Source organism: Lagopus muta, chromosome 1 (genome assembly GCF_023343835.1).
Source record: "Lagopus muta isolate bLagMut1 chromosome 1, bLagMut1 primary, whole genome shotgun sequence".
Taxonomy (NCBI): domain Eukaryota; kingdom Metazoa; phylum Chordata; class Aves; order Galliformes; family Phasianidae; genus Lagopus; species Lagopus muta.
In genome coordinates, this window is record NC_064433.1 from 159,114,384 (window position 1) to 159,136,500 (window position 22,117).

Here is a 22,117-nt window from a genome sequence, read left to right on the forward strand (position 1 = left end):
CCATACCACTAATATCTGCCTCTGATGTTATAGGCTAACATAATAAAATAGAAGGCATCACTTAGGAAGCATCCCTTTTTTTTTTTTTTTTTCAAGTTCTCTCTGTATAAAGACAATAACTGGTTGGACCAAATGAATGTTCTTTTCATAGAATCTAGCTGATCAACCATAGTTGAAATTATACACTGTTATCATATCTGCAAATTATCTTCACCTTTTGAATTTTTTTTCTCTCTTTGAGGAGTCTAAATGTGTGACAAGCTGAGAAATCTAATCAAATGACACCTCTTATTTTATTAGTGTGTCTATCTAAGATACACGAGTCTCTAGGAGTTCTGTAAAAATACTGTTTCTGCATTTACATAACTTTGAGAAATTCCTTAAGGTATTTGAGTTTGTGTCCCACTGTGGATTCACTCTCATTAATAGTTTTCCAGTTTGTATCTTAACCTAAATCTCCCCTTTTATAGTTTTAATTCCTCTTGTGCTATCACATCAGATCATATAAAAAATTGGTCTCTCCTATTTATAAGCTCCCTTCAAGTACTGGAAGGCCACAGTGAATTCTCTAGGCTGAACAAACCCAGCTCCCTCAAGTCCTTCTTTATAGTGGAGGTTCTCCTACCCTTTGATCACCCTTGTGGCCCTCTCCTGGACCTCTTCTAACAGCTCCACATATTTCTTGTGTCAGAGGCCCCAGGCCTGCAAAGGGTACTCTTGGTGGGGCCTCACAAAGTAGAGGTGGAATCACCTCCCTCACCCTCCTGGCCTCTCTTGATACAGTTCAGGATACTGTTGGCCTTCTGGGTTGCAAATGCACAACTGCTGGCTTGTGTTAAACTTTTGACACAAGAAGGTCCTCAGATCCTTCTCCACAGGGCTGCTCTCAAGGAGTTCTTTTCATAGTCTGTATATATATATCTGAGATTGCCCCAACCGAAGCGCAGCACCTTGTTAAACTTCATTAGATTCTCCCTTTGGATGACTTTCCTTCTGTTGTATCATTTCTGTCACTTAGCTTAGTGTCACTTGCAAACATACAAAGGGTGCATTTAATCCCACAATCTAGATCACTGATTATGATGTTGAAAAATTGTGATCTCAAGGCTGACCTCTGGGAGACATCGCTTGTGACTGGCCTTCACCAGATCCCTCTGACTGCAATTACTCAGCTAATTCTCAAATTTTCCTTCATGTTCCTAGTGAGGTTTTCTTTGATGAGAGTAACCACATATCCATACTCCAAATACTTGTTATGGTTTTGCTGTGATAGAGTGGTGATAATACATCAATAGTTTTAAGTATTACCAAATAGTGTTTACACAGTCAAGGAACTTTTCAGCTTATCATACTGCCCTGTCAGTGAGAGGCTGGGAGTGCAGATGTTGGAAGGGGACACAGTCAGGGACAGCTGACCTAGACTGAAAAAAAAGGTATCCCATACCATATGATGCTGTGCTCAATAATTAAAACTGTTGTAAAGAATGAGAAAGAGATGTTTGCCTTGGTAGTATTTGTCTTCCCAAGAAATTGTTATGTGTAATGAGCCATACTTTTCTGTAAGTGTGTGAACATCTATCAGCCAATGGGAAATAGTGAGTTAATTCGTTGTTTGTCTTTGTGCACATGGTTTTTGCTTTACAGAGTAGAGTCAGATCTTTCTCTGAACCCATGAGTTCTGACATTTTTACATTTCTGTTATTCTCCTTCATCCTTCCTGAGGAGGCTGAGTGAGTGCCTGTGTGGCGCTTAGCTTCCTACTGGAGTTAAACCACAAAAGATTTGGATTATACTGAGTTTTATTGGGAATCTTCGTCTGCATTTAGAGACTACACAGTGTAATTTTTATATTTGTTTTTGCTTTCTGCTAGAGTTTAAATACCATAATCTGGCATATAAAGGAACACTGCTTCTTTAAGCTTGATCCGATCCAGAAGCTTTGACTGTAGGACAGCCTTGATGTGATCAAAAAGAGGAAATATTCAACATCTGGCAAATGATAGCTTCTTAAACTCTACACAGTGCATAAGGTTAAAAATCAAAACTAATACTTAAAAAAAAAAGAAAAAAAAAAAAAAGGTATAATACATCCTGTCTCTGACTGTCTCCAGTTACTTCCAGAGGCACAAAGAAAGTATTTGCCAGACTATAGGCACAGAGAAGATATAGAGAGAATGTTACAGTCTTCCACATATTACTGACTTGAGGTAATTGTTATATCTGTTTGGAAATGTGAGGTCAGAGGTTTGCAAAGTTGAATTTAAAATTGCCTGCAGCACTGACCCAACATTCTCTTCAGGAAAAGAAAAAAGCAGAGAGGCCAGAGAAAGACAGAGGAAACAATAGAAGCAGAATGAGGTCAAAGGGAAGAAGATAGACCAAAAGCCAAGTCAAACAGCAAAGCACAACAGAGATAGTGCTGGTTTATGAAAGAGATTAATGTCTGTAGTATTAATGTGCTATGATCAGAGATGTGAACCATGAGAGTATTATATGATAAGGAGGAGCAATACGAAAGAAAGCTTTCTTTTTAAGTAGATAGAAATGGGCTGTGCAGCAAATAGAAATATTTCTTTCAGATGTATTATGCTCTTTCATAAATAAAGAGGCTTTGCTGAATAGAAGTGGTGTTGTGCCTCTTCACTATGATCCTTGTAAAATATTAACAACATTAAATCTTTTTTTACTGTTTTACATTAACTGCATGTAAAATAAAATCCATTTCTTTTTCACACTTTGAAGAATAAAAATATTTTTCAAGAGTTAGAGAACCATTATATGACTTACAAAAAAAAAAGAAAAAGTTTTTTCTGTATTCTGTTTCATCTGCTCTTCTCTTTATATGAGAAGTATAGCTCATTATGACATTAAAAGGCTAACAATGATGGCTAAATTCCTCTAAAGATATTTGATACACAAATAAGATTAATTAGTACAGTATTAAGCAGGAAATTTAAAAGAAAAAAAAAATACTTCTGGACTTCTACCTCTAAATACAATTACATATAAACTGCATAAAAAAATAAAATCACATTTCAAAGTAACACATTTTTCTTATAAAAACTTATAAAAAGATGAACGTCTGCTAAAGCCAGTGGAGCTATAGCTTTTCATATATGATTTGATGAATATATGTAGATACATGGATAAACATCCATGGATAAACATCCATAAATCTGGAAGAGATTTATCCTAGATCCTTTATCCTATCCTTTTTGGGCATCCTGGAGTTCCTAAGATATTGGCTGATGTAATCACCAGGCCACTTCTAATGATCATAGAATCATAGAATCATAGAATCATAGAATCACTAAGGTTGGAAAAGACCTAAAAGATCACCCAGTCCAACCGTTCACCTATTCCCAATAGCTCCTACTAAACCATGTCCCTCAGCACAACATCCAGTCTTTCCTTGAACACCCCCAGGGTTGGTGATTCCACCACCTCCCTGGGCAGTCCATTCCAGTGCCTGACCACCCATATGATATTTGAAAAGTTATGGTGATCAGGTGAAATACCTGGATGACTGAAAAAAAGAGACAGATCACACCCAATTATAAGAAAGGATGAGCCAGGGAGCTACTAACCTGTCAGCTTTGTATCTGTCCTGGGGAAAATCATGGAGCCTCCAAGATACTGTTTATAAGAACATGATGTACTGCACATGAGACATGAAAGAAAAGGTTAAGGTTAAAAAACCTCCAATCCCCGTGGATGTGACTGTCTGCACAGACAATAGCTGCCTGCTTTCCAGCAGCCTGATGCTCACCCACCAAAGCACTCGCCCAGCAGATGCCTTTCACAGAATCATAGAATTAGCAAGCTTGGAAAAGATCTCCAAGATCATCCAGTCCAACCGTCCAACTACCACCAATATTCCCCACTAAGCCATGTCCCTCACTACCACATCTAATGTTTCTTGAACACCTGCAGGGACAGTAACTCTGTCACCTCCCTGGGCATGCCTGTGGAGAAGTGTTTCTTAACATCCAACATCAATCTCCCCTCGTGCAACTTGAGGCCATTCATCCAGTCCTATCGCTACTTACATGGGAGAAGAGGACAACCCCCACCTCGACATAATCTCTCTTCAGCTAATTGTAGAGAGGGATAAGGTCTTCCCCGAGCCTCCTCTTCTTCAGGCTAAATAATCCCAGTTCCCTCAGCCAGCCGCTCCCCATAAGACTGGTGCTCTACACTCCTCACAGCTTCACTGCTCTTCTCTGGCAATATCTCCGGAATTCAATGTCCTTCTTGTAGTGAGGGACCCAGAACTGAACATAGTACTCAAGGTGAGGACTTACCAGAGCTGAGTACATGGGGATGATCACATCCCTGCACTTCAAACACACAGAAGCATCCAAGCCCCGAGCATGCACACCCTCTCCAGTGTTACTCGAGCCCACAGCTCACCTTCACACACCTCCGTGCATTTCTGGGGTTTTACACTGATGCAGCCTCGCTACAGCTCCATGGCTGCCACACAAGGCCTGCAGGACCTCTTTCTCCGCAAACCCCATCTGCAGGCTTTGGTTCATGAGGTTCACCACCTGCCCTCCTGAGCAAAGACAAACACTGAGACCAAGAGCAAAGCACCACTGGCCCGGTCCCCCACCCTCAGCCCTGTCAGACATACGCTGGTAAGTAGACTCATCCCCAAAGTTTGGCTGGACAACAGCACAGGCATCACTCTTCAAACGCCCCATCCCATCAGCCAGGGATCAATCGTTGGGACAGCTGAAACAAAGTGCTCTGTGAATTTCCTGTTAGCACTGAACATGAACAAATCCATTCCATAGCTTTCCCAGGCACCGAAGTGAGACTGACAGGTCTGTAGCTACCAGGACCGTCTTTCTGGCCCTTTTTGAAGATGGGCATCACATTTGCCTGTCTCCAGCCTGCCGGGACATCCCCAGTTAGCCGGGACTGCCAAAGAATGATGGAGAGTGGCTTGGCAAACACATCCGCCAACTCCCTCAGCAGCCTAAGGTGCAATCCATCTGGCCACATGGACTTGTGAGTATCCAGCTTTCAAAGCAGATCCAAAGCCATCTCATCATGGATGATGCAGGGCCTATTCTGTTCCCCATCTCTATCAACCACCTCAGGGAGCTGTATTTCCAGGGGGTAACAAGTCTTACTATTAAAGACCAAAGCAAAGAAGGCATTAAGTACCTCAGCCTTATCCTGATCCTTGGTCACCAAGTTGCCCTCGGCATCCAACAAGAGCCGCTCACTCACTCTCCCTTCCCAGTGGGATGGGAGAGAGAAGCAGAATAAAATCCCAACTGTGTAGAAATTGTAAACTGAGACCATTTATTGAACTAGAGGGGAAAAATAGTGTGAAGGTAATATATATTTATACATATTTACAAAACAAGTGATGCATAATGCAATTACTTACAACCCACTGACCAATGTCCACCTGTTCCCTGAGAAGCAGCTGCCTACCCTGGTTTCATGGTTTTATGATTCTTTTTTTCTGTATTCTACATCATAACATTATGTAAAACACTGGGAGATAAAGAGTTAATGCTTCAGTTTCGTGGACTGCTGATTTTCCAGGTACCTGGTTCACAGAAGAGAAGAGCTACGTACCCCAAAGGAATTTGAGTTTAGAGAAAAAGAGAAATTCCTAGCAAATCACAAGACTTGCTCTCTTCTGCTGCCCCGGCAGTGTGTGGTTGCGTTCCTCAGCCATCTCGCCTTCAGTTTTACAATAAAGCCTTTGGTTTCGGGCCTCTTTCTCTCATTGTATTTGATTTATTCGCCTCAATTCCAACTATATTGTATTACATTGTGTTATCTTGGATTCCGATATCATATTTAGTAAATTATTTTTCCTTCTCAGATCATTACTGTTGTTGTTTTGAGGCCCATCTCCCTTCTCCCTACCCTTTCCCCTTTTCTCTTTCCCCAGGTGTGGGTCCGTGGATCCCCTACCCCATTAGTTACAGAACCTGGCCAAACTGGCCAGTAAGCAGTCGGCGTTCCTTCCCTCTCCCCTCCCCAGTTTTTCAGGCCAATGGGCCTGTGGGCCTGTTTTCCCCCTGTCACACACACAGATATATCTAGAGATAATTCCATGACAGTTATTCATTGAGGATGTGGGCAATCTGAACTGAATTTGAACTTTTTCATGTTAGCAGAAAAAGAAAGGAGTTCTTAAAGCCATAGATTTGCAGAGCACCGTAGCTAGCTTTGACCTTCACAGACTAGATTATAGGATGGATGTTCTGCCAGACTCTGGAGACCGTAATGATTTTTTTTCCCTTTAGCAACTGCCATTTTATTTTATATTATGCAAACTTTATTTTAGGAGCATTGTATAAAGGATTAATGGCCATTATGTTTTTTGGAACATACTGGTTTTTTATTAAGTTCATCATGTTCTGTTTTGGAGTTTTGTATATATATATGAACTATTAACGGCACTGATGGAGTCACCTGCCTGGTACCTGTATGCAATGTTGTATTAATTGAATATTGACAATTACATCCCAGAGGGAGTAGCTAATTTTATAAACATGATATTTAGACTGGTTTCCAGGCTCTCTTCACAGTTCCTTACACATTCTTGGAATGCCAAATTAGTGATCATGTTATCCATCTTCTTGAATGTATTCATCTTCATTTACATTATCTGGAGGAAGCCTTCCCCAGAACCCGAAAATGTTGAGTGGCAGGGAATATGGAGAGGTTTAGGAAAAATATTAGAAGGTGGGGACCAGCAATGTCATGGGATTTCACTCTTGAACACCTGTGGGATCCTGAGAAACTAAGCAAGTATTTAAGTCAGGAATGGTGCAGCTTAAGTAGATCTGAGGAGGTACGACTTATTTGGGGCTTGGCATATATGCTTACTGAGCTCTATATAATACTATTCTGGAGAGAGAGAGTTTCTGAGCTGAGATTTGAGCCAAAGGGGGAAGTCTCTAAGTTGAACCTGATTAGTCACAGAAGGCATCAGTTTTGTTGTCAGTTGCCCCTGTGGAAGGACAGAAATGGAAATGGGTGTCACAGCATCTACAATGGAAAAAAGAAGAAGCAGAGGAATATCCAGGTGAGGGGCTCTCCCCAACTCCCCTTTTCTAGTCATAGCAAGCCCTTATAAACAGTCTGTCCCTTTTTTTCTTATAGACCCTTTTAGATATTGAAAAGCTGCTGTCAGATTTCCACAGAGCCTCCTCATCTCCAGGCTAAACATAGAATTATAGAAAACAGCAAGGTTGGAAAAGACATCTAAGATCATCCAGTCCAGCTATCACCAATATTTCCCCACTAAATCATGTCCCGTGGTACAACATCTGTTTCTTGAACATCTCTAAGGACAGTGGTTCTACCACATCCCTGGGCATTCCAGCACCTGATCACACTTCCAGAGACAATTTTTTTCGTAACATCCAGTCTGAATATCCTCTGATACAACTTGACACCATTCTCTCTGATCCTGTAGCTGATTACACCACACCACAACCTTCCTTCAGGTAGCTGTAGAGAGCAATAAGATCTCCTCTGAGCCTCCTCTTCTCCAAACTAAATAATCCCAGTTCCCTCAGCCACTCTTCATGTGCTCCATACTCCTCATGAGTTTTGTTGCCCTTTTCTGGCCATGCTGCAGGCCCACAATGTCTTTCTTGGAGTGAGGATCCCAAAATTGAATGCAATGGAAAGTTGTAATGAAATCTCCTTGCAGCTTTCTTTTCTTCAGGATGAACAGGCCCAGTTCCTTCAGCCTGTCTTCATAGGGGAAGTGCTTCAGACCTTTAATCATATATGTGGCCCTCTGGCAAACTTGCATGGATACACTTGAACAAATCATTGATGAAGATGCTGAAGAGCAGTAGTCCCAAGAGAGACCCCTGGCAGACACTGCTCGTCATTGGCCTCCACCTGGGCATAGTAGCATTTAACACAACCTCTGCCTATGGCCTTCCATCCCATTCCTTATTCCCTGAATAGTCAGCCTTTCAAATCTGTATCTTTCCAATTTAGAGGTAAGGTGGTGGACCACGTCAAAAACTTTGCTCAAGTCTATATTTTGTCACTCTATAACAGAAGGCCATCAGATTGATCAGGCATAACCTTCCCTTGGTAAAACCATGCTGGCTGTTTCAGATCACCTGCTATCCCTCATGTGCCTAGCAGGATCTGTTCCATGATCTTCCCAGACATAGGTGAGGCTCACTGGCCTGTAGTTTCCTGGGTCCTCATTCCTCTAGTTCTTGTAAATGGGAGTGATGTTTTCTTTTTTTCCAGTCCCTGGAGACTTCACCCAACAGCCACAACTTTTCAAATATGATGGAGGGAGAGCAGCTCAGCAACCACATCAGCCAGCTACTTAAGCACCCTGGGATGCATATCATCCACCCCATAGACTTTTGTACATTCAGACTCACGAGGCAGTCTCAGGCTTGCTATGCTCTTACAGCAGAGGGGGATTTACTCCCCCAGTTCCCACCTGGTGCATCAGGGATGCAAGCTCCAGAGACATGAGAAATACAAGAATCCTGGCTGCCAGTGAGGACTAAGGCAAAAAAATTCATTTAGTTCTTTAATGTTTTCTGTATCTGTCGTAGCCATTTCTCCTGTCTAATTTACCAAAGGGGGTATGCTCTCTTTGGCCTGTCTCTTCTGTCCACTTCCATCTGTGCCTTGGGTTTCCTAATCACATCTCTGCAAGTCTGGACAGCATCCCTGTATTCTCCCCACTTAACATGCCCTTGTTTCCATAGTTAGTATAATTCGTGCTTTTCCCTCAGTCTGACCAGCAGGGCCTTGCCAAGCCATGCTGCCTCCCCTGCCTGTTTTCTTATTCTGAGGATGGGGACCTCCTGTACTCTCAGAAAGGCATCCTTGAAGAGTAGCCAGCTTCCTTCCACTCCTTTATCACTAAGGACAGATTCCTAGAAGATCTTTTCCAACAATTCCTTAAACAGCCTAATGTTTGCTCTCCCACAGTTCAGGGTTCTGACCCCCTATTTGCTAGTCCCATGTTATTGATATCACAGTCTCAACCAGGGCATGATCACTGCAGCTTAGACTGCTTCCAGTCTTAATGCTTTTAATGATCTCCTCTGCACTGGTGAACACCAGATCTGATAGCACTTTACCTCTGCTTGGTTTTTCCAATACTTGAACCAGAAAGTTATCATTCATGTACTCCAGCAATCTCCTGATACAATGAAAACACAAGATTAAAACAGAAGCATTAAGAAATATTTATTTTTATTATTCAAAAATCTGGTAATGGAAGAGTAGTTGATGAGAAAATCAATAAATATACATATATAAAGAATAATCAAATACAGAAATGAACCGTATAGCTTTATATATGTGGATATCTACAAAAGTAAGAATTTAAGATTTGTCACATCTGACTTCCTTTATTTTTCCATGACTTTTTATTTATGCCATAGAAAGTAAATGCTGTGTTAGCACAGTTGAGACATCACCTCCCAGTACTCATCCCCCCCAAAAAAAAGTTAACAGCTGGTTCAAGTTGGGTTCCATTTCAAACTTCCCTTCATCTCTTCTATGAGGATCCTATGGGGGACAGTGTCAAGAGTCAAGAATCTTAGTGATGTCCAGGAATACAATAGAATTGTATTGGATTAATCAGGAATGCCTTCCCTTTGGTGAATCCACACTGAGTACTGATGATGATTTTGCTGTCTTTCATGTACCTTGAAATAGTTTATTCCCAGGATTAGCTGTTCTATCATATTCCCAGGAATCAAGATGGGCTTGATAACCTATAGTTCCTCAGGTACTTCCTTTTGCTCTTTTTGAAGATAGAAGTGGCATTTCTATTCTTCCAATTTCAGTCACTTTTGCCAATCACCAGGATCAGTCAAAGATGTGCCTTGCAGTCACATCTGCCACCTTCCCCAGCACCCATCTATGCATCTTATCAGGTCTCACAGTCTTATGAATAATTTGCTTACAAATTCCTTCATCTGATCATTTTTCACTAAAGATGTGTCTTCCCTTCTACAGCCTTTCAGCCTGGTCTGTGAGACTTGGGATTCCTGAAGGCTGGTCTTGCTGGTGAAGACTGAGGCAAAGAAAACTTTTCCACTGTCACAGTGAATTAGATCTCCCGTTTGCTTTATAAGGGACCCACAGTTTTTCTAAACTTTCTCTTATCACTGATGACACTGAAACAAATGTTTCAATTGAATTAACATTTACAATATGAATGTGAAAGAAAAGTTCAGAATAATTGCTACAAATAAATTCTTGTACAAATGTAGGCATTGAAAGGGCAAAATGATTCTGACTAAAATAGGGCAGAATATGATTGCTTAGAGGAGCTGATGGTATGATCTGATGACTCAAAACTGTCATCTTTTTCTATGTTTCTACTTAAAATTGATTTATATCTTAATCTGAGAGACATATTTACCTGGTGGATGAAATGCCACAAAAATAACAATAGATCTTGATAAAACTTATTTCTGGTTGCTTGTTAGCTAAAGCATTTCAGAAATTGATTGGGTCTAAGGCTATTTTGAAAGCCCTTACAGTTTTCTGCATTTATAATTTAAAGCAAGGTAGTTTGGTCTCTGGAACTCCTTCCTTGGGGAGGAAAAAAACCAAGTGATTATTTTTTAAGTTCTTCAGCAGAAAAGTATATTTAGCAAATTCTGGTAAATAACAGTATTGAGCATTATAATATGTATTCAATAAAAATAATTGACAACATATCTTTTCCAGACATTAGCAGTTAAAACAAAGGATAATTCTTTAATAATGTATTTATGGTTACACTAATGTTTACACTGTATATAGAATGTTCAAGATGATGTAATTCAGATTCATAAGATATATCTCCTGCCCTAGAATGCATGCAAACACATGCATATGTGCACCAGTTTCTGAGCATTCGCTTTTATGCATTTTATATGTAATGCTGTCTTACAACTTTTGCTCTCTTATTACCATTTACTCTAAGCTTCATTCCTTCCTCTTTTTAATATATTAGTGCTGTTTGTTTCTTTTTTGTTGTTGTTGTTTTTGTTTGTTTGTTTTTCCCTGTAAGTCATGTTGGATATTTTCACTTTCCCCTGTGATTCTCCTTTCACCTGTCCCCTGAGGAACTGTGATTCTCCAAAACTTAGTATCATAGGTAACCAACATAACAGAATTTGTCAAACTAAATGTATAAGAACCATCTGGAAAACCTTAAAGTAACCCAATTTCATATTTATTAATATCATACATTCAGGTTTAATTTTTCTACTGTCACCAATAAAAGCAGGAGGGAAAAAAAAAAAAAAAAAGGAAAATCATATATGTGAAAACTACTTTTAAAAGAATATCAGTCATCCTTTTAGTTCTAATCAGAATGATTTGAGAATTTTTGTCTTGTTGATACAACAACCACCGTTATCATAAGAAATTGATTTAATTTTATATCTATACATATTGACTGAAGTGATTAAGCATTCCTTAGTTAACATGGTCCTCAAGGATTCCTCTTACAATATCTATGACTACATGCATACTAAATATGTATGATTTTGCATATTTTTGAATGTATAATTCAAATACGACTATGGAAATGTTTCCATGCATAGGGATGGTAAACATAAATAAATGAGAAGTTGTTTACACAGTAGTTTCTGTTTGAATAAGTTATGCTCTTCTGCTTCTCTCTGAAATGGCACACGAATATTTTTAATATAGAGCATAAACTGCAGTATTGTAAAGGATGCTACAAACACACAAACTACTTAAATATGTAAAGTCAAGTAATAATCCTTCAAAAACTCATCTGTAGCAGTATGCCTACATGATTATACCTCTGTATGTAAGTTTTCATCTTACTTTAACCTGTTATTTAAAAATGTTTTATAATAGAGATGAATTATAATAATGTATTCTGTAAGATTACTGGAATTTTAATAATATTTTCCTTTCATGATCCATAATATATTTTCAATTTACTATAGTTTGACCTTGGCAATGAAAGTTTCATTATATGTGGTGCAATATAAAAGAATGAATCTTGTCTTACAACCAAATTATTTCTTATTTGTGACATTATGGAACAAAGCAGCAACGCATTCTTTTCCTCTTTTAAATCAAAATGACAAATGAAAAACATAGTTAATTATAAGCCTTCTATAAATGTTTTCTTTTTAAAAAATAACTTATGTGAAGAACTGAGAATTTATTTAATCTTTGACCAATGCTCTTATGGTTTTCCCATGAAATTATGTTTCTACTGCCATTACAAGTATCAGTTATACAATTGAAAAATTTAATCATATAATTATATAATAGTAATATTATCAAGTTATGAATTCTGCATCTGTGATATATTAAAAATGGGTAAAATTAGCACATGTATTGGCCAAATCCAGATGATAAATTCAGTGGAAATGGGGAAATTTCAGTTACCTTTCATTAGAAAATTTTATTATGCAGGCCAAGCTGCCTTCAATGCCACTGAATAAAATGAGTGACTAGGTAAGAAAGAAAATAAATGTATTTTTAGACCTCTAAAAGTGTAGGCGGGAAATCATCCTTAAAGCCAAAAGTACAAGAGCAAGTTTGTGGTTCTTGGTTTGCATCTTTTTTGTTTTGAAGCCAGTCAGAGAAGAAAAGAAAAACGTATTAAGTACGCTTATTCATAAAACAAGTGTGAAAATATATTTTTATGACTTTGTTTAAAAAACTAATATTAATTTATCTGCATAGAAGTAAATTAAACTACACCTGCTAGAATGACATTAACAAGAAATTAAGCAATCACAGAGATAAAATATATTCAATTTCTTTGATAGAACTATGGAGAAGGTATTAATTGAAATATATCCTTGTCTGGTTTCATTTTTCTCAAGACTAAACCTAGTATCAAAAGAAACTATAAAAACTTCATATTTCTGATTTAGGAAAGATAAAGTACAGAAGGTTGTCAGAGACATGTGAACTCATTAAATTATCTTTGTGTGACAGAGAGAAAAATGTCAAAGAGACATGGATGCAGCAGAGCAGTTTTAGTTATGTCTTTATCTGGAATAACTCAGATGGGAGGGAGGAATAAAAGGTCCAGAGGCCCTTCTTTCCCCATTAAATTTCTACTCTTTATTTGTTTCTATTTCTGTTGAAGCAAATAAACTGGTTATTTTTGTTGTTTTTGTTTTTGTTTTGTTTTGTTTTTTACTCTTTTTGACATCCACTGGCATTATATACCTGACTGAAAAGGCTTACATATGTTGAAGCCAGTTGGGCTTGTTATGATAATATCATTGGAACAGAGTATAGAAAGGGAATGAATTAGAATTCTATTCTATTTCAGAATGACTGAGTCAGATTATTTCATGCTGGGAGAGGTGAAACGCTGTATAAAGAAGCAGTATTTGATATGAACTGAAATGGAACTGAAATTAAAGTCATTTTGAAAAGATGACAACCACAAATGGCAAAATAGTTTTAGAGTGAGCTATATCTAGAAAAGCATGAAAAAAAACAATAGAAGAGACTCATTAGCAAAGATGTGCATTTCTTCTGCACAATAAGACACCAGTCATAGCTGTAGATCATCTTCATTATCTTGTCTGGTAGTAAGACGTGTATTTTTGGATCATTTACTTATCTATGTGTGCATATGTACACACAAATATAAAACTAATCCTCAACTAATAATAATTAAGGAATTTTTACAAAGTTTGGGAAAAGATCCTTCTTGGGTAATCTGTTCCCTCTGGTTTTCACCCTTATAATGTATATTATTCATCACTTGGACAAAAGTGATCAGAGCTGTCATAAATCATGCACTGGCATTGGACATATTTATAGCACATTTATTCTAATAGTGCATCATTCTAGAACTTCAGTAAATCAATTGGCACAAAAAACCCTTCAGTAACAACAACCAAAAAAGAACATAATGGGGTGTGGAAAAAGAAAAAACTGATACCTGAAAGACCAGATCAGCGGAGGAATGAAGAAATGATTGTACAGGTTAGATGGGATGGTACATATTTTCTGAGAGTTAATTCAAAATATCCTAATAGAAATCAAAAATGCCTTAGCTTTCTGAAGTTAAAACAATAAACTTTCAAGAAGAATGTATTGAAATCCTTAGAAAAAATTTTGAACTCAGAATATCATTTTATTATATCAGTAGATATTATTGTTATTTGTTATATTTTTTCAGTCGGTATATCTGATAAACATCGTTTTTATGATCACATGCTTATTCATGTGGAAGTGGGAAAGGTTGTTGATTGTTAAATTAATTTCACTAAGACAGTAGTTAAATATACTTCACACGCAGAAAACACATTTCTCAGTGCTAGTACAAATTTCAAGTATGATGATGAAAAACAATTTTTATTAGAAAACACACATATATTGTTTATAGCACACATATATTCTTCTTTAAGAGAAATTCCCCTTATGGTATTACAAAAGCTATAAGCAGCCATTGTAATAAGCAAGCAGCAGCAGAGCTTCATCGTTCAATATTAAATGAAATATGTAAGATAATATGTAAGGTGATTAGGTAACTGGTGATACTATATAAGACCAAGCATACCCATCAGAGATACCAAATTTGGGTATGGCTATTGGAAAATCTTGGGGCAATGACAGAAAATCAGGAGCAGGTTTATTTACAGTGTAAGAAGGGCAGGGAAATGGAGGCATTATGGCAGATCAGGGAAAAAGTACGAGGAAATAGAGAATGTGAAATGAAAAGGGGAATAACCTGACAAGCCACTGGTCAGCATAGCAATTTGGTCAGTTCGTGACTGCTACAGTCCATCTTATCTTCCTATTATGTTTAATTTCTAAATATTTTCCACACAACTTTGATTTCCATTCTGTTTTTATTTAATAACAATTCACTAGTAAATTTTAAGCAAGACTAACAGATGGAGACCAGACTCTGGAAAGATATAGACTAGTTTAAAGATCAGATGAAATATCAAACCCCTAGGCATGGGTACTGGATGACTTTAAAAGCAGTGTCTGAGGAATAGCAACTGTGATTAATCCCTGCGAGTTAATAAATGATTGTATGTATAAATAGAGGATATTTGCTTTTAGGTCAAGAGAATAGCTGATCCCTATTTTATTTTTTTTATTTTTTATTTTTTATTTTTTTTAATGCAGCATAACCTTAACCTTAAAGGTAGCTAAAATTATGAGACAAGTCAGAAAACAAATGTAGCTGTTATTCAGTATTCAGTAATATGTGACAATTTCTTTTAACAATGTGGGCCACCATCTTGGTAAGTAAAACTGTCAAATTCAGATTCTTACGTGGATTCTTTGATCTACATAATGTTGGGGTCCTACAATGGGGAGAAAAAAAAATATATATTAAAAAAAGAGAGAGAAAATAAAAACAGGAAATTCCAATCTAATAATATTTATTCACTTGAAAGATACAAGATACACAGAAACACTATTAAGTTTACAGACTTTTTCTGTTTCTTTGGTACATAAGATTTTCTTTTCTTGGAGTTTGTGGTTGTTGTATTTACAGACTTTTTTTTTTTTTCTGAATGTATGTAATTGATCTGGGCAGGGAGAAAGGAAAGGAAAATGTAGTTTTCTATGAGAAAATTCAAGTTTAAATGTCAGAGACAATTAAACAAGCAAAGATATAGCTTTATAGGTTACTTTTTGCAAAAAAGAAATACTGTTCACATTCTCAGACTGCATGTTTCCACACAGATCACTTGAATTAAAATGATTTCTCTGATTTATAGCTATGGAACTTGGGACCAAATAGTACCTTTTTTTTTTTTTTTCCTTCAAAATATTTTGTTGTACTGTCTGAAGTAGCTGAAGATGTGAACTTCAAAGGGAATGAACCAAAGATGTGTTACTGTATATTTGGAATATTTTTACCAAAGGATTTGAACTGACATATCTGGATCATTGGTTTAGAATTATGTTTTGATTTTGAATAAACAAAAATGTGAAGGACCATCCTTATCCTTGGATTTAGAAGGAAGTTCAATAACTCTTGCATGCAATTCATGAAATGTCTGTTGTTAAATAATGGTTAAAAATACAAAGAACTTCAAAAATATAATGGCTAGATAAAGCTATTCATATGTGAATAGCACATTATCATCAAGTGAATAACACAATAGAATGCCATTTATCATCGTCAGTCACAGGCAACTCATGCACAGTGTAAAAAGCTCTTGATTACTGAATAATTGTCAAATAAAACTTTAACGGCTTATTTTAGTCTTCCATTACAATAATGAAAATAGTGTAGCATCTTATTTTCTTAATTCTTTACATAGTGTTCCTTTATTATTTTTAATTGCTAAAGCAGAAATAACAATGAAAACTCAGCAAAAAAGAGTTGAATTTCTGTTTAGAAATTAATGAATTCTGTGTGGCAAAATAGGCTTTCAAATTCTTGGGAAGCAAATGGATTGTTTTGTATTTATGGTAATACTTGAATAACACTTTATTCCTACAATAGGAGAATTTATTTATTATGCAAGTGTTTGTTTTGTTTTGTTTGGTTTTCTTATTTTATGTAAAGAATGGCATTCTTCAACAGTCTTGTTCCTAATACCAAGTGCATTTGAATTTAAGATTGTGTAATTAAGCAATGGGTTATGTTATCAGGGTTGATGCTCAGATTCCTATTATAAACTCTTAGTGAGTTGAGTTTATGGACAGAGATGTTACATTTTACAGATTCATTCATGGTCCTGTGTCTGCTCTTTCAGGAGGTGCGCACCAAGACATTTAGGAGGGAACTAGCACTACTAATTGCTATAGCTGTAAGCTTACAGTAACTGAGTCTTAAGGCTTTTACTACCGAAATGTAGCTGCTGAGATGCAGACGTTGCAGTAAACATAGAAAAAGGGATGGGCTGAATTGGAGGACTGGCACATCTGTGAATTTAGGTACTATATTCCAGATTTAGGCAGTATATAATGACATAGATTGAATGAGCAAACTGAAGGATCAGCTTTATAGAAAACAGTGAAAATGATTTACTCCTAACATTCTTTCAAAAAGATTAAATGGAATTATAGAAACAACAGAGTCAGGGAAAACCCAAACATTCTTGAAAAAGAAATCAAATATTTAAAAATTAAAAAAAAATATTTAAAGTGAAAGCTTTTGCAGATATAATGCATTTGTGAAGACATAGTATGGAATATAATATTTAATTTGAAACAGTAATAAAAGTCAGACATAATTAAGAAAAAAAATATTAACAATAACATGGTAATAATCATATTTCAAAAATTATTTTCTTGTTAAGTATCGCCTTTGATTATATATATTTCTATAAAATAATTATTTAATAAAAAGGTAGCAAAGGTCATATCATCTATTATAACATCTGTTCACTGAACTGTTCAATGTATTTAACGGCAATATTTTTCTGCTTTCACTACAATATCAAAGCACCAATTATTGTTGAGCTTAGTAGACTTCCTTTTGTTGGGTGATCATTTAAGAAGACCTCATTACCTGTAATGATTCTCTGTTAATCTTCTCACAGCTACCTTAATTTCAAGTTAGAAGAATCATATAATGTATAGATGTCACATAGGTATATATTCATGTTATACAATTTTTGAAGAACACACAGATATTTTTTACAATATCTCAAATCATTTAGCTAAGGCAAAAATGTTGAAATTATTCATTTGAATGAAAAACATTATTTTTTCTTTTTTAATTTAACTCTTAGCTACGACTAAATGGAAAAAATATGATACGTGTGCACCACAGCATAATAGTGTGCCTCAGTATTCCAAATGGTATTTTGGAAATATATATTTTTTAGATATCATATATATTGTTATTTTATTCTCATAATATTCCATATAGATCAATATTCATTGCATTTTATGACCAAGATTTATATGAATAAGAGACAAATTGAATAGTTTAAGGAAACAAGATTAGAGATCCTTTTAACTTTAGTTATGTTTAACTTACTGTATAAAGTTAAGTTCAGATTTTAAAGAACAAATTATCAAAATCATTGAGTTTGGATATAAAATGAGTGTTTTAACTCCTATGAGAAAGCTATGAGAAACTCCTATGTAAAGCCTGATTCATTTTCCCAGGCATAGATGTTAAGTACTATTTTAGATCATCTATGCTCTTACATCTGTCTTCGTTTAATCACTGCAGAGGGCTTGGAACTGATAGAGATAGGTCACACAGCTCGCCTTGTGTGGTTGTTTTGGATAACTTCAGTATTCGAAGCTACAGGCATGTATACTGCTTGGTGTATATGCATGTGTGGGTGACTGAATTCAACCAAATGAAGTCTGGGAAGCTGTTCATCTCATTCTGAAATAGGTAATATTTTATTGGATGAATAGTCATATGAGCTATTCAGCTTATAGTGAGCAACTTTATCCCTCACTAATTATTACAGAAGATTAGACATATGACTTACATGTAGACTCGGTAATTAAGAATGTAAGGTTATATAATGGAAACTGTTAAAGTGTAGCACATTAAGACCCTAGTTTAAGCAGGCTGTATAGGATACTTCTGTAATGCAGTGTAGCTGAATCAGAGGCCAGGAACACCTATACGTTATAAATGCACTAAAATGGTATACCTAAATGTGTGTTCTGCAACACAGTGATGGCACACCCAGTTACAGTTTTACACAACTGTGTAATCAGTATGATCTTCAGAAGTGCAAAGATGGATCTAGTTGCAAAGAGGGAGTATCCAGGGAAAAAAAATGCCACAGAAAGAACAAGATAAACACAAAGGACTGGAAATAGGTAAGACCTTTCTGAATACACAGGAAAGGCAACAAAAGCAAAATAAGACAAGCTAGACTTCTCTTTTTGGAAGGAGAGGTGAGAAGATAAGAACAACTTCATGAAAACATTGTGCATAAGGGAAAGAAACAGAAAGAGGATAGCACTTCCTTTATGCATATCATTTTGATGTGCTGTCAAACTTGATCACTGTATCATTGAGGTTTAAAGACTACCAAGGATTGAAGATGACAATGATAACTTTGTATTATTATAGTATACTCTAGAATAAAGTATATTTACAGCTGCTTTAGAATATGATTGTTAAATAGTGAGTTTTCATTGTGGTGATGTGTATTAATAATTTGTAAGAACTGATTTTTTGCATGAAATGAATTGCAAGACAACGTATTAAGTTTAATTTTAAGGTTTAATACAGAATTTATTAGTCTCTCCACATCCTCCTCACTGTCATCTTTATCTCCCTTATAAAAGTATACAGATATTCGTATGCATTACAGAAGAAGGAAGATAAACCTTCTGGGTTTTCAGACATTCATTTTCATATAGCATCTTCTGTTCTTCATTTTAATGTTCTGCATAGAAGTCTCTGTATTTCAGTGTCCTAAACTTTCTCCTTGAATATAAAGTAGCCATAATTATTTGCTTAATGCCTAACTTTTAAAAATACAGAGTTGGATGAAACTCATCTAAAATCAGTGTTTTAAAGAAAGATAAGGAAAATGATACAAAGAAATAAATGTAGAAGAGAAATAAAGGTAGAACCTAAGTGCAGGAGAGACAGAAGACTAAACGGAGTCCTAAGGAAAGGAAAACAGAACAAAAGGATCATCTGCTATTAACAGAGTTGAAATTTAACAAATTCAAGAGGGGAAAAGCAGAATATAACCAAAAGAAACAATGTGAATCATGTTTATTAAATAGAAAGTCTATTAACACCATTTTTCAGCTGATTGTAAATATATAGTCTCTCTCTCTTACCTTACATACTGGAAGACATCTTTCAGAAAATCCTGTAATCAAACCTTTTTGGAAATTCCAGAATAATAGGAACACAGTCTTTGAGAGAGTGCACCTGTAAAGAAAAACTAGTAGCATACTGCTGAGCTACTTGGTTGAGTTCTGAGAGCAATTGCTAGAGGGTACATTTCCAAGGCCTGATTATTGATGTGCCCCATGACAATATAGACGCACTAAGAATATTCTGTTATTTTTTTTTAATGCACAAAGCACTTTAAAATAAATTAATAGTTTTAAGCCTATGATAATATTTTCATCCAGAATTAAATGTAAAGACAAAATAATTTAAAAAATCATGACTTTTATAAATAGTCATATTTGCCGTCTCCAATATAAGCAATTCTTATTGTATTAAATACATTTTTCTATTTAATGTAAACCTGTTTAGAACAGATTCATAAATATGCTTCAAACTGAACAGGTAATTGCTCCCTAGGTTGAAGAGAAAAGTAGAACATATTTTTTTTTTTCATTATGTACTAGATTTATCCTCAACAGAGGTTGGAACCCAGACAGAGAGCACAGGAAACGTAACACCCTCAGACACTGTTTGAAAGTCACAAAACATTTCCATAGTGGGTGGTTGCAGAGAAGCACTAAGATTTTCATAAGAGATCTTTTCTGCTGGCTTGATGATGTTTTGTTTTGCAGTTATATGCATATTTTTTCTATCGTAGACAAAAGAATTAAACACTGCTTAATACAAAGGGTAGTTTTGCCCTCTTTTTTTCTCTCTTTCTGTTGCTATAAATGAACTGCCTGTTCATTTCTGTTTCTCAGGTCTTTTTATTTCTGTAGGCACTAAACGTTATTATAAGGAGGTGTACAGTACACCATACACTAAATCTACAATTTTGGATATAAATTTATCAGCAATCATATCTTGATATTCTGAAATATATTTGAAAATTATCTCCTAACTTTGAAAGATACATCCTAATTAATAGCATTCTGGAAATAGTTTAAAATGGTACATAGTGCAATTTTTGGGAAGATCAAATTGTTAATCTTAATTCTTCCTAAATGCCATCCAATTTACTTTTAAGACTTTTTCAGGCCTGCATTTGTAATAACACTCCTGCCCATATCACATTAGTTTATAGAATATGCATAGAATGCATATAAATTAATATACAGAAATTTTCCTTATATTGTGGGCCTTATTGTGTATTATTTGGTTTTTGTTGTGTTTTTCTTGTAATTTTCTGCTTTCTTTTTTTTTTTTCTGCATGGTTGATAGACAGTCTGTAATCTCAAATTATGTATTAATTGAAAGTTAAATAGTTTGCTTCTTGAAATGTTGTGAAAGCTCCTGCAAAGAAAATCCAAACTTTAAATTAGAGAAAAATGAATAAACACAATTTCATTATATTGAATAACTTTGTAAAGAAAACAACATTGACAGTATAGATGAATAACAGTAAAAAAGTTTTTTAATAGAAGTACGTGAAGGTGATTTAAGTTTTACAGTGAAGGTTATGATAATTGACTTGCGCCATTAGGTGCTACAGAGCAATGTTTGTCTTACTGTGTATTTTCAGATTATTTTATTTATATGTATTAACAACTGAACAAAAAGCATCAACTGTATGGACATAATACTCCCTCGTAAAAAAAAATATTTCAGTAACAAAGACAGAAACAACAAATTTTGATATTATCTTTTGTGGAAAAGAGAAAATTTAGAATGCAAAATCTAAAGACAAAGTAATGCAACTTGAAGTCAGTGGGACTTTTCCAGGGATTTCAGCTGGAGAAGAGGGCTTAAAGTATTGGGAAGCACTGGGACTATCAGTTGCTATCTTGTTAGTGGCTAACATCAGAAACATGATGCTAAGTTTAAAAAGGAGTTATTAGTTGAACACATCTGAAAATAAAACAAAAATTGAATTAAGTTGTACACCTTTGTCTCATACACACTTTCATACTAGATGCCATTTTGTCAGACTGCTGCTCTGCTGCCATTTGTTGCACAGCAACAAAATGTAATGGAATATTGGTGGGAAGGTTCAATCTCTACTGCTGTATCACAAATATCTGCTCTGATTCTGTAGGCTGATATCATCAAATAAGAGGCATTACTTTTAGAGCAGCCTTCATATATATAAATGGCATCCACGATATTGTACTGGAATACAGAAATTTATATATTTTATATATATTTTAAATGTTCATGAAGAAGTTTGATACAAGAAAATTTCATAAACTGATTATTTAATATTTACTGATATATCCTTCAGCTATTAAAAAGTTACATAAAATATTTGTTCTGACATTTGTAATCAACTTAGTTCTTCCAATATGACTGTTGCCTGGGTTTCATAACTAGCAGTATTTT